Source organism: Rhinopithecus bieti, unplaced genomic scaffold (assembly GCF_001698545.2).
Source record: "Rhinopithecus bieti isolate Rb0 unplaced genomic scaffold, ASM169854v2 scaffold_6022, whole genome shotgun sequence".
Lineage (NCBI taxonomy): Eukaryota > Metazoa > Chordata > Mammalia > Primates > Cercopithecidae > Rhinopithecus > Rhinopithecus bieti.
This window is the reverse complement of record NW_016805265.1, coordinates 825,126-846,721: the sequence shown is the minus strand read 5'-3', so window position 1 is coordinate 846,721 and position 21,596 is coordinate 825,126. Positions and strand designations below refer to the sequence as shown.

General features: G+C 42.2%; 1 protein-coding gene across 3 annotated transcripts in view; it reads left to right on the top strand.

Moving 5' to 3' along the window:
* Positions 1–21,596, top strand: part of LRMDA (leucine rich melanocyte differentiation associated) — a 1,135,663-nt gene that overhangs the window by 656,609 nt on the left and 457,458 nt on the right. The window lies entirely within an intron of this gene.

Genomic DNA, 21,596 nt, shown 5'->3' with positions numbered 1-21,596 from the left:
ATTAGCCGCTGTTAAGACATTATCAGAATTATTAATATCTTCGTTTGCTCTTTTATGAGGACTAACAGTGAACCTATTCACAATTAGCCATATGACTATAGAAGCGGCTTACTCAAGGTCACATTGCTCATTAATAGCAGAGGTGGGACTAGAATCTACTTCTCTTAGGTCCTTGCTCAATGTCATCTTCATTACACTGGACCAAGGGTCCTTTTGCCTATTTTGTGACTGAGGGAACTCAGCACAAGCTCTTTCAGTGGACTGAATGGACCACTTCACTGCAGCACTGGAGAGAGACGCGGGATGGGAATCAGAGGCCATGGGGTGGCACTGGGATTTTTGTTTTAGTTGTACTCTGCATCCTTGTTAATAACCTAGAGAAGGTTGTAAAGAATATGCTAATTATATCTGTATTTTCCCCTAAATGGAGAGGTATTTCAAACCTCACCAATGACAGAGACATGACATAAAGGGACCTGGAGTTGTCAGGCATATGGACAGGAAATCACTAGATGAGATTCAGCTGCAGTAAATGCATCCTAATACATCTGGGGACAAATAATCTGAAACACAGATATTCAATGGGAGGAAGATATTTGGAAAGCAGTAAATGCTGAAGGGGACCTGGGGGATAGTGGACAGCAAATTAGATGTGGGTTTTCATTGTGTTAGGCCAACAGAAATTGGTAATGCAATCTTGCACTGTATTTTCCAGCAGTTCCCTGGAGCAGCTGGGAGGAGAAAGCCTCTTTCACCAGCCAAGATCAAGTCTGCTCGCCCCACACACTGCTGAAGAATGGCCTGGCTGGGGCTGGGGTGGAGGGAAGGGTTACTTTACTTTTCCCTGGCCCCTACCTCACAGGGATAGTGACTTTCCTTTCTCTAAGCCCCACCCTGACCCTGTGTCCTTGACGAGTCGGTCTCTTTCCTGTCTCCCACCATCTTGCCACAGAATGCTGTGGGATGTTGGTCTGCCTGGGACAGCCAAGGGAGGACAGTACTGCCTGGAAAATCCTTCTGGTCTGCAGGGTAGACTTGGCCTCAGGTGTTTGTTTCCATGTAAGCTAAACATAGCCTTTTTTCTAGTGATACTGGCTTCCTCCCCGCTCTCCCTCACACTCGCACTCCCATCCTCTTCCTCATGAAGGATTTCACCTGCAGATAGCCTCTGTAGACAGAGGACTGTTTGACAAAACACAAGCATCTGCCCCCAGCAGCTGTTCCCAGCAATGGGGATCAGTCACTGACTCCTCCCACCTCCTCCTTCTCGTGCTTCACTCTTCTGCACCCATCCCCCCTCAATTTTTTAGTCTTCTCAAGTTTAAAGACTTCCCTTGACATGCATGAAACCAAATTTCTCTTCTGGGGACCAGTGAACACATACTCTGATTTTTTTCTAGTTCCTCGCCTTACCCCATTCTCAGGAAAGCCTAGGCACTTCCTAAGTTCAGAGCACTTCCTTGCCGGGGGGCCTGCTAAGTGGGGTGAGTTTAACTGGAGCACCCCTCCTAACTTTTGGGAAAGAGTTCACTCTCACCAACCTACACTTTCTACCTTTCCTTCTCTGGGATTGTCTCACCTCTGGAAATCCTTCAGGGATTTCTGGGGAATGGCTATGTCAATGGGGGTGGTAAAAAGTGGCTGTAGGCTGGTAAATGTCAGAAGCTATTTGCAAGACTGGGAAAATTCACTGTTTATTTCTTCAACAAGCCCTAGTTTCCTCCACTGAGAATGTGCTTCATCATACTCATCATCCAGGTTTGTGTTCAGAGCAGTTTAGCTTAGGCATGCAATTATCACTCAACACTCATAAGTAAGTGGCCAAGTTTAAAGTTACTCTGTGAATATTTCTACACACTCTATTCAGTAAGTGTTCACCAAGTCCCTTCTCTATGCCTACCACACAGCTAAATACTCATGTGTATATGTGTGGGGGAGAGAGAGTTTTACTGTCGTGGAGGGGCCTGAATGAAAAAGGCATCACCGTGGAAGAACTTGAGCTTTCAGTCCTGATAGGTCATGGATATAAATGGATGGCAGCTGCTAGCACAGTGATTTATGAGTGATGCTCCCAGCCAAAGGAAGTCAGGCACATTCTAGAACTGCAGACCGCTGTGTACAGGGCATCTCAGTATATTTAGCAAATGAGATTGCAAACCACAGAAAAAAAGGCTGAGTGGGTGGAGAGGAAGAACATTCTCTGGCCAGAAACTTGCTGAACTTTGAGGCCAGGGACCGGAGGTTTTGCAGAGGTGGGGAGAGACGTTCTTTGGCTTGTCCTACAGAAATAAATCACCACGGAAGAGATATACCAAAGGCCAATTATATGGAGTGTTTTCTTGGAAAATCATCTCCCAGACAGGCCCTGTAAATCATCCCCGGCATTGGCGAGCATTCAGAGCTGCCTGGTGGGGCGGGTGGCATGCCAGTGCACCCCAGTGTCAGGTAGAGGAATTACACAGGGGTATTCTTGTTATAGCAGGGAAAACAGAGGTCAGGTACTAGCTGTCTTCATCCAAGGAAGCAGTGTAGGGCAGAACTGTTTGTTCTGTCCTAGGAATTGTAGGGCCAAGGCTTTTGACCAGGTTTTACCACTTACTTGTTCTGTGACTTTCAGATTATCTACAAACAGAGTGGGGACTGGGTTATCTCTAAGGTTCCTAGAGGCCCTGACACTAATTTTATGCCTTTGTGTTCTCTATAACTTCTGCATAGCGTAAGCTTTTGCATACCACACCCCATGCTGGTAATTATCCCAAGAGAGACAAAAATTTCCATCTACCCAGCAAGGTTAGTCATACAGGATCATATTGGGAGGGTAATAGGAGTCTCTCAAAGCCAGGTCCTCAGTGTAGCTGTAGAGAGAGATGGGAATTTAGCCTGGAGAATAAAGAGCTAGGGGGGCGCCAGAGGTACTGTGTTCAATATTGGAAGGGCTTCATGTGGAAGAGGGATTGTGTCTCTTGTCCTGCTCTGTAGGCCAAAAGCAGGACCAATGAAACTGCAAATAGAGGGGCCCAAAAGGAAGGAAAAGATAAACCAGCAATCATTATTCCATTGCTCAGTGACACAAATTTAGTGCTTGAAAATATAGCAAGAACTCTAACTGGCCAAGTGTGGTGGCTCACACCTATTATCCCAGCACTTTGGGAGGCTAGAGTGGAAGGATAGCTTGAGCCTGGGAGTTCAAGACCAGCCTGGGCAACGTGGAGACCCTGTCTCTACAAACAAACAAACAAACAAAAAATTATCTGGGCATGGTGTACCTATAGTCCCAGCTACTTGGGAGGCTCAGGTGGGAGTATCACTTGAACCCAGGAGGTTGAGGCTGCGGTGAGCGATGATTATACCACTGCACACCAGCCTGGCTGACAGCAAGACACACAAAATTTCACAGACACACAAAAAGAACTCTAACCATCAGAACTATCCAACAGTGGCACCTAAACCTGGCAGAGCAGAGAGTGATCCATCATTGTTGTAATCTAGCTGAGGCTGGGTGACAGTCATGGTCACAGCAGAGAGGAAAGGATGCTCCTTTCTGCTCTACCTGTAACCATCTTCTGTCCCTGGAATGAGCTGAGTGAGGAATGCTCTCCTTCCTCTCCTCAAAGTGTCTTCCTTGTCCCAGCAAAGCTTCATTCCTCCTATTGAGGATGGGGTTGATTTATCTCTAGGAGGGTTCTCTTAAAATGTGTCTACTTTTTGGAGAAAACGTATGTTGAGACTTTGAGGGTGGGGATTTAATTGCTTGCCAGTAAACAGAAGGCCCCAAGGGAAAGAAATGTGAATTAGAAACTGATACACAATATCTGGATGGGAAGCTGGGCAGAAGGGAAAAACTCAGGCTCTCAATAGGGAAATCTGTTGGGCACCCAGCTTACTTCTTAATTACTTTTTTTGTTAATGGCCAGTCCATTCCTTATGGGTTCGTTGGTGGGTTTACTTAAACTTTTTTGAAATATATTGGTTATTTCAGCTTGTACTAATTCTGGAGGCAATGAATCTACAAGGTTAATAAAATAATTCTTCCATCATCTTAAAATTACTTCTTCATTCAAGCTGTAAGATTTCCTTCTTCTTCCCATATTCTAGAATGAACAATTGTTTTCTCTTTATTTGTCTTCTTTGTGATTCTATTGATTCTGTTAGGATCCCTTCTCAGTCTTTGACTTTCTTTCTAGACAAAGCCCTCCTAATTGTTCTCATTAGTTTGAGTATGACAATTCTGTCCCTGTGATTAATTCAACACACACCTAACATTTATTAAGTTCCTACTCTATGGAAGTCATTGAGCAAGACACTGAGGCTAGAGGTGAAAAAGACACTTTTCTTGCCATTCTTTATACAGGATTGTAGCAGAACTAAATTAGTTGTAATGAATAGAGTGCCATGATACACGATGAAAACACTGGCCATTGTTCATGAGGTCACTCTCATCTACCTCCTGTGACAGATGAAATCTCTGAGACTCTGAGAATTTCAGTGAATCACTCAAGTTCCTACAGCTGGTAAATGGCAGAGCTGGGATCTGAATCTAGGGCGGTCTGACTCCAAAGCCTGCATCCTTTCCACTGTGTAACACTTCCTCCCTTTGTTTGATTGTCAATGGAAATACAGAGAAACATGTGACTTAAGAATGAATTGGGGAAGTTAACTGTACTGGTGAAAAATGAAGACATTTTGTAATAAAACATATAGGAAGATGAAGTAGAAAGTTTACCACTGTCCTGGGATCCTCTGCAACCACGTTGAGGGAAATCTGAGCTCTTGGTATGCAGGCTCAGAATCATGGCTCTGTCTGGCGTTGGACATAAAATGGTAGAGTTGATGCAGACTCCAGCTCAGTCATCCTTGTCTGTTATGCTTGGAGGCGACAGCTCTGCATGAACCCATTAACTCAGAGAGATTTCGACAGAGCCTTTCCCTTCCCTGACCACTGGGCACGAGTGCACCACTCTGCTCTGAGCTGATCAGCTTTCCATATGCACAGTACAACCACAGCCTCCCTCCCCATCTTTCATCACCTAAATAAGGGCAGTTAATGTTTAAGAGTAGAGAATGGGGAACATAATGATGGATAAATTATAAGTTTGGGGATATGAAAAGTCAAACTGTGTAAATATGTATTTTAAACCACAAACAGAATGTTAATGCATCTTTCCCATTAACTCACTAACTGAAATTACAGAGTGTAACGTGAGCCAACGCCCACGAGTTGGTTATGATGTTTTCAGATTTAGAACAGCAAATGATAAATGCCCTTCTCGCAGACAAAGAAGCGATTGACACAGCTTTTCAGTGTAGTCACTGGCAATGTCAGCAGTGGAAAATAAACTGAGCACCAGGAGGAGAGACGACCTGAGATACCTGGGGATAGTGGAGTGTGGGCTACTGTTAAGCACCTCCCGTATACTGGGGAATGTCTCAGGGGTTGGTGTAGCCCCTCCGAGTGATGAGGACCCAGGTGCCATTGCCTGGACTGCCTTTCTGAATTAGAGGGTGGGCTTGTTTTCTCAAGCTTCAGTTCTATCCTGCTATGGGTTGGTGGGCAGCTGCAGTGAAGCCAGTTTCACTATGGCTAGGTTTGGGTTGGGGATATGTGGTTTTTGCAGCAGCCATTTCATTGTTTGGTTGCTTATGGGCAGCAGTATAAAAGAGAGGTTAAGAGGATGTGGAGAAATTAGAACTCTTGTGTGCTGTTGGTGGGAATGAAAAATGCTATGGAATAGTATGGTGGTCCCTCAAAAAAATTAAAAGTAGAATTACTGTACTATATGATCTGGCAATTCTGCTTCTGAGTGTATACCCAAAAGAATTGAAAGCAGAGTCTCTAAGAGATATTTGAACACCCATGTTCATAGCAGCATTATTCACAATATCCAAAAGGTGGAAACAAAGTGACTATTGACAGATGAATGGAGAAACAAAATGTGGTCAGTGTATTCAGCCCTAAAAATGAAGGCACTTCTGATACATGCTGCACCATGGATGAAACTTGAAGCCATTGTGCTAAGTGAAATAAAACACTCACAAAAAGACAGATATGATTCTACTTATATTCAGAGAGACAGTAGAATAGGGGTTGTGAGAGGCTGGGAAGAGAAGGAAACGGGGAGTTATTGTTTCATGGTACAGAGTTTTGGTTTTGGAAGAGGAAGAGTTCTGGAGACTGTACAACAACATGAATGTATTTAGCACTACTGAACTATATACTTAGAAATGGTCAACATGGTAAATTTTATGTTATGTGTATTTTACCACATATAATATTACTGCATCTTTGTAAGAGAAGGAGAAGGAATCCAGCTTTAAGAACTTGGGTAGATTCACTGCTGCTGTTTACTTGCTGTGTGATTTTGAACAAATGAGTAAACCCTTAAGCCTGCTCTTCTCAACTGTGAAATCATATCTGCTGTAAGCATTGTAAAATAGCGAGTACTCAATAAATGTCAGCATCCTTCACTTTGGTGTTTCAGAAATCCTCTCTTATGCCCACCCCAATATGTCCTCCTGAAATAAACGTGTTTGTGTGTGTGTGTGTGTGTGTGTGTGTGTGTGTGTGTGTGTTGTGTGTAAGATCTTTATATACATGGTAAGTTATGCATGGACTTCTTTCTGGGCTGAACTTCGGCTCTATTAACATTTCTTCATAAAGATTGATTCCTTCTCTTTGACACCATCTCTGCACTTTGTCCACTTCCCCTGCATGTCTTTAATTGAAGGATCAGAAAGTAAATGGGGTGTCCTGGAGAGACTGCAGCCTGGGCATTGTATACCTCACTTCTTCTTAGCCTGGCAGTCCTCATGGCCCTTGGGCAGCTCACTCATAGTCACTTGGGGGTGCTCAGTCTTGCTCATCGCACCCCAGGATCTGCCTCCCTGGTGCTTCCTCCCTGCCATGCATCCCCCTCCCACCAACTGCCTTCATCCCCAAACTCCCACCCCTTTTTTTAGAGGTAGGCTCTCTTTGTTGCCCAGGCTAGAGTACAGTGGTGATCATGGTTCATTGTAACCTCAAACTCCTGGGCTCAATTGATCCTCCTGCCTCAGCCTCCTGAGTAGCTGGGACTACAGGTGTGTGCCACCACATCTGGGTAATTTTTTAAAAAATTTTTTTGTAGAGATGGGGTCTATGTTGCCCAAGCTGGTCTTGAACTCCTGGCCTCAAGTGATCTTGGTGCCTTGACCTTTCAAAGTGTTGGGATTACAGATGTGAGCCACCATATCCCCCTTTCACTGGCTTTTGACACTTTCTTGGTCTCTTTTGGCCCTGAGCCAAGTAACCCTAGGGCATATTTCAGGAGTAGGTTGTTGGCATTTCTGAAGCCTGTGGGACAATTTGGCTGTATGGAAATTGTTGAGGGTCATTTTCCCCTGAAGGCTAAATGGTGACCCTGGTCAATGTTTAGCTAGTGTGCACTTAAATGATTTCCCCTAGTTAATGAATCATGGGACAATTAGCTGAGGACTTTCACACCCTGCAGGTAAGCTGGGGTGGTAAGAACCGGTAATCCTGAAATTATGTTGAGTTATGTAGGCTATGCAGTGCAGGATCTGCTTAGCACAGCTTTCCGGTGCTTAGAACCTAATTACAAATGTAAATTGAGGGCTGCAACTATTGGAGAGCCACCCAATGATGACCTGGATACTTATTTCTGAACCTGCTTAAACATCCCTCCTCTTCACCTTAGGAAGCCCTATATCCAGCCTCTCTCTCTCTCTCTCTTCCTCCATCCCTGTCATTCCCAAATTGTGTGCTGAGACTCCCCAGAGTGCCGCAGCAGATTCACAGGGATGCTTCAGGATATTTTAAACATTTGAAGGCAATACAACCACATGTAACATCTGACAGACTCCATGTAAATTACCAGCTTAGGTGGTTCACAGTTTCATCATTAGATCATGCTACAATTCTTTGGATAATACTGTATCTTTGCAAAGCTGCATATTATTTTTGGTAGTTGCTGTGATTAAAAGCAAGTGTGTGTGGAATAGGAAATGTGGATGGCAGTGCCTAATATGTACAATTCCAATATTAAGGAAGTTGTGTAGGGCCCAGTAGGTACACACATCCCTTTAGGAAACAAGTGTGAACCTTGAAGAATGAAATAAAAATGTTTCCTTTCAATTTATGCATTTTTTAAAATCAAATGGCTATTGAGTTATTAGGACATAAGTACTTATTAAGTTGTTCCATAAAATGGAACTCTTAGGTATTTCTTTTAGTCCATGGGCTCTCCCTGGAAAACATTACTGAGACAATTAGGGCACCATGAACTAAGTTGGAGAGTTATTATTATTATTTTTTGAGACGGAGTTTCACTCTTGTTGCCCAGGCTGGAGGGCAGTGACATGATCTTGGCTCACTGCAACCTCTGCCTCCCAGGTTCAAGTGATTCTCCTGCCTCAGCCTCCCAAGTAGCTGGGATTACAAGTGCCCACCACCATGCCCAGCCATTTTTTGTATTTTTAGTAGAGATGGGGTTTCACCATGTTGGCTGGGCTGGTCTTGAACTCCTGAGCTCAGGTGATCCACCCGCCTTGGCCTCCCAAAGTGCTGGGATTACAGGCACAAGCCACCACACCCAGCCAAGTCGGAGAGTTGTTATAGACAAAAAAAAAAAAAAAAAAGATCTTCCCCTCCTTGCCTTCATCAGACCTCCCACCGGCAACTCTGCCTTCTGAACAAAATCACTGTGTCCCTTATATCTCTCTTTCTTTACCATTAGCTTCTTCTCCCACCTGATAGATGAAGTTTCATTGATTCTTTAAAAAGAAAAGAAAGAAAATCAAGCCTTGTCTAATGTTGTTACCACCTCCTCTTCCATACTCCTTTCCTTCTCCTCCTCCTTCTCCTCCATCTTTCCCTTTCCTTCATTGCCCTACTTAAAAAGTCTTGTCCCAATTCCTTTACTGCTCATATTGTATCCACATTGCTAAAACCTTGTCTGGCTTTGTCTCCTGGTGCTGCCTTTATGTGGCCCTCACCAGGGTCACTAACAAGTTCCAAATAACCAACCCAACTCCACTCATATACCTGCATCATAGTCACAATAGGCTGAGGTCTCATGTTCCCCCACCCGATGTTTTGGCTTCTGCTGGTTCCTGTGTCTAGAACATCTTCAACTGTGTTACCTTCTCATTAATAACAGTGGTGTTGATAGCTCATCTTGAGTTTCCTTCTCCCATAGAGCCTCTGGGGACCTCAATCCCTCCTTGCCACATTATCCCCAAAAATGCTTAGAGGTATTTGAAGCCACAGGCTGTACCACACATTTTTGTGTCCTCTGTGGTACCTTCACACACAGTAGGAAGGTAGTAAATATGGGTTTGAAAGGAGCAGTATTGTTCAGAATAGGCGGTCCAGACTTTGGTCTCCCAGGAACCCCGACTGACATATGCTGAAAGGACCTACAGGTATGATGAGGTTGGCCTCTGAGATGGAACGATAGACTCCAAATCTTTCTCTCAACTTAACAAATAGAGACATTTCTTTCTCATCATGTAAGTAGTACATGTGTATTGTAGATAAGTTAGAAAATAAATACCAAGGAAAGGAATAAAGCTTATATTTAGAAATAACTACTTATACTTGTATTTTTATATATTAACTGTTAGAATTTTATTTCTATATATGTGAAAGACACATATTTATGAAGTATAGATAGGATTATATTTTACATATTTCTTTATGATCTCCTTTTGTTGCTTGGGAACACTACATATGGTGAAATAGAATAGATGAATTTAATAAAAGTTACATAATATTTATATTACACTATTGCTCGTTATTATTTTTAATTTTGAAAATATATATTACATCATTATTCCAGGAAATTATCTATATCAGTACTACTCAAAGGTGTCCATGGACTGGTGCCAGTCTGAAAATTAATACAGGTCCATGATATAAGTACAGGAATTATGAGTAAGCCTTCAGAAACTTTTAAAGATAGGTAACATTCCCATATCTTTTAATTCATGTTAGAGACTGTTTTTAATACAAAACATTACATATTAAATGCTCATTAACAGAAGTAACTACTGTTAAAATCATTCCATATTTTACACATATTTCACCACCTAACCACCCCATCCCCCCAGATTTTTTCATATAACTGGGAAGTCATAATCTATATTATTCTTCCACTGGCTTTTTTCACTTAGTAGATTTCTTTCCAAGAAAGTACTAAGGAGAAAAGTTGAGGTAGAATCTATTAAAGGTTCTTGAGGAATAATTTACATATAGCAAAATTTACCCTTAGTGTAGAGTTCCATGAAATTAACACAAGTGTAGACTCTGGACAAAGATGTCTGACAATTATCATAACAATCAAGATAATGAACAGTTACCTTCCTGGAAAATTACCTCCTGTACCTTAGTAGTCAACCATCCCCAGTCATCCCCACCATCCCCACTTCCTGGCAATGCCGATTCTATTTCTGATCCTAAAATGTTGCCTTTTTGAGAAACAAATGGAGTCATACCATAGTTTGGACTCTGGCTTCTTTTACTTATCATAATGCATATAAGGTCTATCTATATTGTTGCAATGTATCAGTAGTTCATTCTTTTTTATTACCAAGCAGTTTTCCATGTATGGATGTACTACTATTTGTTTATCCATTTATAAGCTGAGGGACATTTAGTCCAGATTTTGGTGATTATGAATAAAGCTGCTATTAACATTTGCATAGAATTTTGTGTGAACATGAAATTTGTGTGTGGACATGTTTTCTTTTGGGTGATTACTTGGAAGTCAGATTGCTAAGTCTCGTGATACATGTATGTTTAAGTGTGTAAGAAATTGCCAGACTGTTTTTCAAAGTGGCTGGCTGTATCATTTTGCATTGCTTGCAGCAATGTATGAATGTTCCAGTCCTACTCACTTGCTATATATAACTTCATACTGTTAATATCTTTTTGTTTTAGTTTTAGTTTCAATTTTTGCCTTTCCAATAGGTATGTAATGATATCTATGCCATTGTGGTCATAATTTGCATTTTCTTAATGACTAATGATGTTGAGTACCTTTTCATGTGCTTACTTGGGATTCACACATCATCTTTGGTTAAAGTTGGTTCACATCTTTTGTCCATTTAAAAAAGTGGGTTGTTTGATTTTTTATTGAGTTTTGAGATTTCTTTATATAATCTAGATATAAGTCATTTTGAAATATGTGTTTTGAAAATATTTTATCCCAGTCTATATCTTCCTTTTTCATTTTATTAACAGTGTCTTTTGAAGAGCAAAAGTTTTCAAGTTTGATAAAGTCCACTTTATCAAAATTTTTCTTTTATGAGTCATAGTTTCGGTAGCATATCTAACAAGTCTTGGCTAATACAAGATTATAAAGATTTTCTCTTGTTTTATTTTCAAAATTTTATAGCCCTAGTTTTAACATTTAAGTGTATGATCCATTTTGAGTTATTACTTATATATGGTGCTAGGCATAGGTCATGGGTTGTTTTTGTTTTTCATATACAGATATTGAACTGCTTCAGCTTCATTTGTTGAAAAGGCTAGCCTTTCTCCTTCTACTTGCCTTTCGCCTTTGTCAAAAATTAATTGGCCGTATACATTGGTCTCTATCTTTAGACTCTCTATTCTATCTCACTGATTTATGTGTCTATCCTTTCATCAATATTACATTGTCTTAATCACTGTACAGTGTATTTTGAAATCAGATAGTATAAGTCCTCTGATTTTGTACTTTTTTGACAAATTATTTTGGGTATTCTAGTTCTTTTGCATTTCCCTGTAAATTTTAATATCAGCTTGTTGATTTCTATAAAAAATTTTGCTGGGACTTTGAGATTCTGTTGACCATGTAGTGCATTTTGGAGAGAATTGACATCTTAACAGTATCGAGTCTGTGAAGATGGTATCTCTATTAATTTAGATCTTTTTAGAATTTTTAATCTGTTTTATGATTTTCAGCATATAAATCTTACTCATACTTTGTTAGATTTGTACATGAATATTGTATGTGCTTTGTGCTATTATAAATGGTACAAGCTTTGAAATTTTAATTTCCAATTATTCATTGCTAGTTTATAGAAATACAATTATTTCTTTTGACTTTGCTAAACTTACTTATTATTTCTAAGAGTGATTTTGTAAATTGAGATTTTTTTTTCAAATTGACAGTCATGTTACTTTTATTTATTTTATTTTATTTTATTTTAGACAGAGTCTTGCTCTGTTAACCAGGATGGAATGCAGTGGTATGCTCTTAGCTCACTGCAATCCCTGCCTCCCAGGCTCAAACAGTTCTCCTGCTGCAGCATCCCGAGTAGCTGGGATTACAGGCATGTGCCACTACGCCTGGCTAATTTTTGTATTTTTAGTAGAGACAGGGTTTCACCATGTTGGTCAGGCTGGTCTCGAACTCCTGACCTCAGGTAATCCGCCCACCTCTGCCTCCCAAAGTGCTGGGATTACAGGTGTGAGCCACCGTGCTCGGCCTCATGTTACTTTTAAATAGAGACAGTTTTATTTCCTCATTTTCAATTCCTGTGTTCTTTACTTATTTTTATTGCCTTATTCTACTACTTAGAACAACAATACTTAGAATCACAGTAACTTAATACCACAGTAACTTAGTACCACAGTTCCACAGTGCTATGTAAAACAGGCATAATGGATGCAGATATCTTTGGCTTAATCCCTCTTGAAGGGAAAACAGCCAGTCTATCACAACTCAGTATGAAGTTAGCTATAGATTTTTTGCAAACGTGTCTTCAAAGGGATTTGACAATGCCATTTAAATACAATTTAGAGTCCTAAAGTTTGTAATATTCTTTCATTATCATTTTAATATCTTTAATATTTATATTAACGTCCCATCTTCCATTGCTGATATTGACAACTTGTACTTTCTTCTTTTTTTCACATTAAATCTGACTAGAAGTCTATCAGTTGTGTTGATTTTTTTTTTAAGAACTAGATTTTGGTACAATTAATGTAATCACCCAGCAGATTCACCTTGCCTGTTGCCTAGGCAGAGCCAATTTATCAAGATAGGGGAATTGCTACAGAGAAAAAGTTATTCACACAGAGCCAGCCATGTGGGAGACTGGAGTTTTTTTTTTTATTACTCCAATCAGTCTCTCCAAGCATTTAGGAATCAGAGTGTTTAAGGACAATTTGGTGGGTAGAACCCAGTAAGTCAGAAGTGCTGATTGGTCAGGTTGGAGATGAAATAATAGGGAGGTGAAGCTGTCCTCTTGCATTGAGTCAATTCCTGGGTAAGGGCCACCAGATGAGCCAGTTTATCCATCTGGGTGGTGTAGCTGATTCATCAAGTGCAGGGTCTGCAAAATATCTCAAGCCCTGATCTTAGATTTTACAATAGTGATGTTATCTTGAGGAGCAATTTAGGGAAGTTTAGAATCTTGTGCCCTCCAGCAACATGACTCCTAAAATGTCTAATCTTGTGGCTAATTTGTTAGTCCTACCTATAAAGGCAGTCTAGTCCCCAGGCAAGAAGGAGGTTTGTTTCAGGAAAGAGCTGTTATTGTCTTTGTTTCGAAGTTAAACTATTAATATAAACTAAGTTCCTCCCAAAGTTAATTTGACCAATGCCCAGGAATGAATAAGGACAGCCTGGAGGTTAGAAGCAAAGAATTGATTAGGTCAGATCTCTTTCACTATCTCAGTTATAATTTTGCAATGGCAGTTTCATTAATTTTTTTATTTTCTTTTTTATTTTATTCATTTCTGCTTTGTCTGTTTTAATTTCTTTGTTCTTTTGGCTTTGCATTTAATTTGCTTTTCTTTTTCTAGTTTCTTAAGGTAGAAACGTAGATTATTGATATTCTTCTTTTCTAGTGTAAGTGTTTTAGTGCTATAAATTTCCCTCTGAACAGTGCTTTAGCTGCATCCCATATATTTGGTTTTTTTCAATTAAAATATATTTTCCACATTGCCTTATGACTTCCTTTTACCTGTATTCTTTAGACTTACATTTGTTAATTCCATATAGTTGGCAATATTCCAAATATCTTTTTTGTATTCATTACTAGTTTAATTTTGTGTGGTTAAAAAGGAAATAAATAACAAATAAAATGAAACAATAATAGTAATAATAATAATAATAATTTTGTGTGGTTAGATAGCACACTTTGTATTATTTAAATTCTGTTAAATTTACTGAGGTTTGTTTTATTGCCCAGAATACTGTCTGTTTTAGTGACTGTTCTGTATGTATTTGAAAAGAATTATGTATTTTTGCTGTTATTTCTTATGAGTCTTTATAATGTTAGTTAGGTCAGGTTGGTTGATAGTGTTGTTCAGGTCTTCTATATCAGTGTCTACTTTATTGATTAGTGAGAGAGGAGTGATGAAGTCTCCAACTGTAATCATAAATTTGTCTATTTTTTCTTTCAGTTTTATCATTTTTTGCTTTATGTATTTTGAAGATCTGTTGTTAAGTACATACACATTTAGGATTGTTATGTGTTCCTGATAAATGACCTCTTCATCACTATGTAATATTCTTCTTTATTTCTGGTAATGGTGTTGCAGAAGTTTGCTCCTTAGTTCAGCTAAAACCGGGTTCTTGTCACACGACCAGGAAAAGTTAGGCACACAGACATATTGAAGGGTAAAGGGAGTGGAATCTATTGGGCAAAAAGGAAAAAAGAAAAAAAAAACTCTCAGAAAGCGAGAGGGGTTCCTGCTAACAGGCCCTCATCTCACAGATTGATTTCAGGCCACACACAGGAACTGAAGAGGCCAGGCTCCTCCCCACCTGCACGTGACACAAGCTTCCTGTGGCTTCACCCCTTTCTCCCAGCGTGCAGGCAGGTGGGACGTTCCAGGGACCCTCTCCCTTATCTGCCTCCTACATCAATCAATGTCTTTTGCTTTAAATGGGTGGGTCTTGCTCATTGATGAGTCCTGCCTTAGCTGTAGGAGACCTCTAATAGTCTGGGTCTAGGATCACTTACTGTTCTTCTGCAGGGGTTGAAGGCTTTCATTCTTTAATATTTTCCTCAGATACAGTATTCCCCCAGCATGACAGTATATGCTACCTCTTTCCCAGCAATTTAAAACTTTTGTTCTTTTAAGGGACAAGTAATTATGAAGAGCTGTCTGCCTTTCCATTAGTAGCATCCCCTCCCTCCTGTAGAATTGAAGGTAGCATTCAGTCCTGCCCCCAGTCTTTCTCTGTGAGCACATAGAGAGGTCCTTGGAAAAGAGTGGCTGTGAACCCCTCTGTGTCTGCAGTTCCCAAGGATTCTATTTTCTCATGCTAGTGCATTGTTGGCCTTCAGCAATCTATTGAAAATTTCAGCTGAATTCTTCACATCCAGTCATCAGAGGCCCCATCTTCCTTCCACTGGTTCAGTTCCCTGCTGGGATCAAGTAATAATTTAAAAAATTATCTAGCTGTTTTTTGTTATTGCATGAGTGATATTCTCTCCAGCTTTTTATATTCAAAGAGGAAGCCAGAAGTCCTAATAATTCATTTTGTTACAAAAGTATCTGTTTATGATGGATAAGAAATTTAATATAAACAAAAACTACTGCTTATTTAAGAAGTGCTAGTCTGTACCTTTGTGAACTGATTTATAGTTTCATTCTGTGCCACATCTTCGTCTTATTAGGTCCTTGGGTTTGTTACCTGGTAGTAAGGCTGGCTTTTTGTTGTTCTAAATTTACATCTTTTCAGCCAAAAGTTCTAGTATGGCAGAATTTGCTGACTATACATGTATTCACCCTTATTATCCCCTTTTCCTTTTAAAAAATTTTATTGCTGGGCGCAGTGTCTCATGCCTGTAATCCCAACACTTTGGAAGGCCAAGTCATGTGGATCACTTGAGGCCAGGAATTTGAGACCAGCCTGACCAACATGCGGAAACCCTGTCTCTACTAAAAACACAAAATTAGCCATTTGTGGTGCCACACACCTGTAATCCCAACTACTTGGGAGGCTGAAGCAGGAGAATCGCTTGAACCTGGGAGGCAGAGGTTGCAGTGAGCCCATATCACACTGCTGTACTCCAGCCTGGGCAATGAGAATGAGACTCTGTCTCAAAAAAAAAAAAAAAAAGATTTATTAAGATGAAATTCATATTGAACATTTAGAAGTGAACAATTCAGTGACATTTAGTACATTCACAGGGTTGTGTGACTGCCCCTTCTATCTAGTTCTAAACATTTCCATTGCTCCAAAGTGAAGCTCGTCACCCACAAAGCAGTTTCTCCCATCCTCCCCTCTTTCAGCCCTTGGGGGATAACAATCTGCATTTTGTCTCCATGGGTTTATCTATTTCTTATAAATATTATTATGAAATTTATATACTTCTTATAGAGTCTTACAATATGTGACTTTTTGCAAATGACTTCTTTCACCTAGCATAATGTTTTCAAGATTTATCCACATCATAGCATGTATCAGTATTTCATTCCTTTTCATGACTGAATAATACTCCTTTGTATGGCCATATCACATTTTGTTTATCCATTCATCCTTTGATGGACGTTTGGGTGTTTCCATCTTTTGGCTATTGTGAATAGTGCCACTATGAACATATTTTTATTTTCTGTTTTTTTAACTTTTATTTTAGATGTGCAGGTTTTTTACATAGGTAAACCACGTTGTTGTGGGGTAGGGTGTACAGATTGCTACCCAGGTAATAAACACAGTACCCTATGGGTATTTTTTCTGATCCTCTTCTTCCTCCCACCCTCTACCATTAAGTAGGCCCCATTGTTTTTCCCCTCTTAGTGTTTGTGAATTCTCATTGTTTAGCTCGCATTTATAAGTGAGAACCTGCAGTATTTGGCTTTCTGTTCATGCATTAGTTTGCTTGGCATAATGGCCTCCAGTTCCATCCATGTTGCTGCAAAGGACATAATCTCATTTGTTTTAATGGCTGCATAGTATTCTATTGTATAAATGTACCATATTTTCTTTTTCCATTTAGGTCAATTCCATGTCTTTGTTTTTGTGTTTGTTTTGAGACAGGGTCTCACTCTGTCACCCAGTCTGGAATGCAGTGGTGCAATCATGGTTCACTGCAGCCTCAAACACCTGGGCTCAAGCTATTCTCCCACCTCAGCCTCCTGTGTAGTTGGGACTACAAGTATGCACCACCATGCCTGTCTATTTTTAAAAAATTTTTTTGTAGAGATAGGGTCCTACTCTGTTGCCCAAGCTGGCCTTTAACTCTTGGGCTCAAGCAGTCCTCCCACCTTGGCCTCCCAAATTGCTTGGATTAGACTTGAGCCACTGGCCTGAAAATGTCCTGTTTGAGTACCTGTTTTCCATTCTTTTGAGTGTATACCTAGGAGTAGAATTGCTGGGTCATGTGGTAACTCTATATTTAATGTTTTAAGGAACCTACCATCCATCTCCTTTGACTCTATAATTTTTGTCATATTGCTCTTTGGGTTTGTCTTCCCAGAGGGCTCTAACTTTTCGTTATTGAAGTGAGACAGGCAAGGAGGTCATCTTTCTACTAGTTTCATGTAGGAGCCTTTGTAGCTTCTCTAAGGATGATTTTTTGGGGTCTCCTTTAGGACTTTCCTAGCAATTTCATAATCTTCTTGGATGGAAGATACAACATGGCAAAATGCAGCTAAGGATAAAGAAGTTGTTTTTAACAATGAGAGCCCTCTTGAAAGGTCATGAGTTTTGCATGACAAGAAGTGCTCTGGTTGCCTGTGGGAGAGTTTCCTCATCATGCAGAGTGGGTGACTCACTGCCCTTGACCGCTTTTCTGATCCCAGGGGCCTCTGTTCTCTCACAGTAGATGCAGCACACAGAACTGCCAAGGCATTTCCAGCAGTGGGGTTCTGTGCTCAGGTTTTGAACAAGGGCAGCGTGATGGAGCCTGACTCACTTGTATACTTCCTGAGATCGATGAACACATTTTCACCCCTTTTGGTTGTGGTAGGTAATGTATTCATAAATTTAAGCCTTTTTCCCAGACTGCAATGGACAGTCTGTATCTATCTCATAATGATTCAGTTATTCAAGCCAGTATACTGTGTGTTTTCTATCGGAGTTTGAGCTGCCTCAGCAAGGTGCAGACTGGTATCTGCCCTTAGGTTAAAAATTCTGACCAGGTGTGGTGGCTCATGCCTGTAATCCCAGCACTTTGGGAGGCTGAGGTGGGTGGATCACGAGGCAGGAGTTCAAGACCAGCCTGGCCAAGATGGTGAAACCCTGTCTCTACTAAAAATACAAAAATTAGCCAGGTGTGGTGGTGGGTGCCTGTAATCCCAGCTACTTGGGAGGCTGAGGCAGAGAATTGCTTGAACCTGGGAGGCAGAGGTTGCAGTGAACGGAGATGCCACTGTGTCCGGAATTGGTGGGTTCTTGGTCTCACTGACTTCAAGAATGAAGCCGCAGACCCTCCCCGTGAGTGTTACAGTTCTTAGAGATGGTGTGTCCAGAGTTTGTTTCTTCAGGCGTTCAGATGTGTCTGGAGCTTCTTCCTTCTGGTGGGTTCGTGGTCTCGCTGTCAGGAGTGAAGCTGCAGACCTTCATTGTGTTACAGCTCTTAAAGGCAGCGCGTCTGGAGTTATTCGTTCTTCCCAGTGGGTTTGTGGTCTCGCTGGCTTCAGGAGTGAAGCTGCAGACCTTCCCGGTGAGTGTTACAGCTCACAACGGGCAGCATGGACCCAAAGAATGAGCAACAGCAAGATTTATTGCAAAGAGCAAAAGAACAGAGCTTCCACAGTGTGGAAGGAGAACTAAGCAGGTTGCCACTGGCTGGCTCCAAGCAGCCTGCTTTTATTCCCCTATCTGGCTCCACCCACATCCTGCTGATTGGTCCATTTTACAGAGAGCTGATTGGTCCACTTTACAGAGAGCTGATTGGTCCGTTTTGACAGAGTGCTGATTGGTGCATTTACAATCCTTGAGCTAGACACAGAGTCACAGATGTTAGCTAGATACAGAGTACCAATTGGTGTATTCACAAACCTTGAGCTACACACAGAGTGCTGATTGGTGTACTTACAAACCCTGAGGTAGATGCAGAGTGCTGATTGGTGCACATACAATCCTTCAGCTAGATATAAAATTTCTCCAAGCCCCCCTGAGGTTCAGGAGCCCAGCTGGCTTCACCCAGTGGATCCTGCACTGGGGCTGCAGGTGGAGCTGCCTGCCAGTCCCCAGCGGGGCCTGCACTCCTCAGCCCTTGGGCTGTTGATGGGACTGGGTGCCATGGAGCAGGGGGCTGCGTTTGTCCCCGAGGCTCAGGCTGGGTGGGAGCCCACCGCAGGGGGAGGATCTCAGACATGGCTGGCTTTAGGTCCTGAGCCCTGCCCCACAGGGAGGTAGCTAGGGCCCCGCGAGACTTTGAGTGCCCTGCCAGTGGGCTGGCACTGCTGGGGGACCTGGCACAAGCTTCGCAGCTGCTGGTCCGGGTGCTAAGCCCCTCACTGCCCTAGGCCTGTGGTGCCGGCCAGCTGCTCCCTGTGCGGGGTGCCTGTGCCCGCCCCGGCCAAAACTCACATGAGCCTGCCAGCGCAGCGGGCAGCCCCAGTTCCCGCCCCGCCTCTCCCTCCACACCTCCCCTCAAGCAGAGGGAGGGGGCTCCAGCCTCAGCCAGCCCAGAGAGGGGCTCCCATGGTGTCGTGGCAGGCTGAAGGGCCCCTCAAGCGCCACAAGAGTGGACACTGAGGCGGAGGGGCGCTGAGAGTGAGGGCTGCTAGCACTTTGTCACCTATCAGCACCACCGCACTCCAGCTTGGGTAACAGAGTGAGACTCTTATCTAAAAAAAATATCCACACCATTCCCTTCCAAGTATGGATGGAATTTCTTCCAGGTTCTGCCAGCTTTTGTATGTGTTTGTTGAAAGCCTGTCCACCCCTAGAATGCAAGGCCCAAGCAAGGAAGGACCAGGGCTCTTCTACCCTCTACAAACTCTCCAGGGATGTCACTATGCTTGGGTGTGTGGCCTACTCCCTATGTGTCATCCCATATCTATGTTTTACTCCTCTTTACTTTACTCTGTGTCCTGGGGTGGTAATGCCTTCAACCACCAGGCTCCATTGTCCTCTGGCTTCTGGTTGGGTTTGGACAATGAGGGAGAGGTAGGGCTACTTCCCCTGCCATTGCCACCTGCAGCTTTGTGGTTTTGGCTGTGTCCATCCAGGACTATAGCCTTTCATGCCAGGCTGCCCTCCCTGCAGCTCTGGGTCTCCCTGCAGCTCTGGGTCTCACCATGCCTCTTGGCCATGGGTTTCTGCTGTGGATAGCTCTGGTGCTTCAGTGTCCCTGGGGTTCCTTTGATCTTGCCCACATCTCTGTAAAGAATTTGTTCTTTTAAAATCCCAGGTGAATGTGCCTTCTCTTTCTTGCCAGGGTCATGATAATGGGCTGAATTTTCGAATAGATGAGTGGGTGGATGAAAAGATGAAGGGCCGTGTTTGTGGCTCACCCCCCATGTGGAACCCCACTCTGGCTCCTGTCTCACTTGGAGGCCTTTCCCTGTCTCATGTCCCTGCTGCCTTTCTCCTGCACTCCCCTTTCTCAATCCGTCCCAACCATACTGGCTCTGTTGCTGTTTCTAGAATGTACAAAGCAAGCTCCTGTTCCAGGCCTTTGCTCCAGGTCTTTGCTCTAGCCATTTTCTCTGCCTGCAAGTGTCTTCTCTCAGATATCCACTTGGCTAATTACCTTACCTTTTCTTGGTTTTGATGAAATCTTACTTTTTCTGTGAGCCTCACCCAAACCACTGTATTTAAGACTGGAAACTGCCCTCTACCAATACCACCTTGATAGCCAAGGGCCCCCTTCACCCTGTTCTGTGTTTCTTTTTTCCAGAACACTTACCACATTTTAAGAAACTGCATTTGACTTACATATTTGTTGACATAAATATTATGCATAATATTTATCATCTGTCTCCACCTGCTAGAATTTAAACTCCAAAAGGCAAGATTTTGTTACCTTTTTTTTCCCACGAGTATATCCCAAACTCCTAGAGCAATGCCATCTTCACAATAAGTGCCTGCGATAGGTTGAAGAGTGCCTTCCACCCCAAAAGATATGGTCACCTGGAACCTGTGAATGTAGGCTTATATGGGGGGGGGGGGGCGGGAAAGTCTTTACACATGTAATTAAGTTAAGGAGCCCAAGATGAAATCTTCCTAGATTAGTGTAAGCCCTAAATTCTAGGACAAGTTCTTTTAACAGAGGAGACAGGGAAACAGACACAGAGACACAGGAGAGAAGGCCATGAGAAGACAGGCAGAGAATGGAGTTATGTAGCCCCAAGCCATGACATGCCTGGAGCCACCAGCAACTGGAAGGGGCAAGGATGGATTCTCCCCTAGAGCCTTTGGAGAGAGTGTGGCCCTGCAGACTTCTTGATTTCAGAAACCTGGCCTCCGGAACTGGGCGGGAATAAATTTGTGCTGTTTTTTGTTTTGTTTTGTTTTGTTTTGTTGAGACAGTCTCACTCTGTCGCCCAGGCTGGAGTGCAACGGCATGATCTCGGCTCACTGCAACCTCTGCCTCCCCAGTTCTAGCAATTCTCCAGTCTCAGCCTCCCGAGTAGCTGGGACTACAGGCGCATGCCACCATGCCTGGCTAATTTTTGTATTTTTAGTAGAGACAGGGTT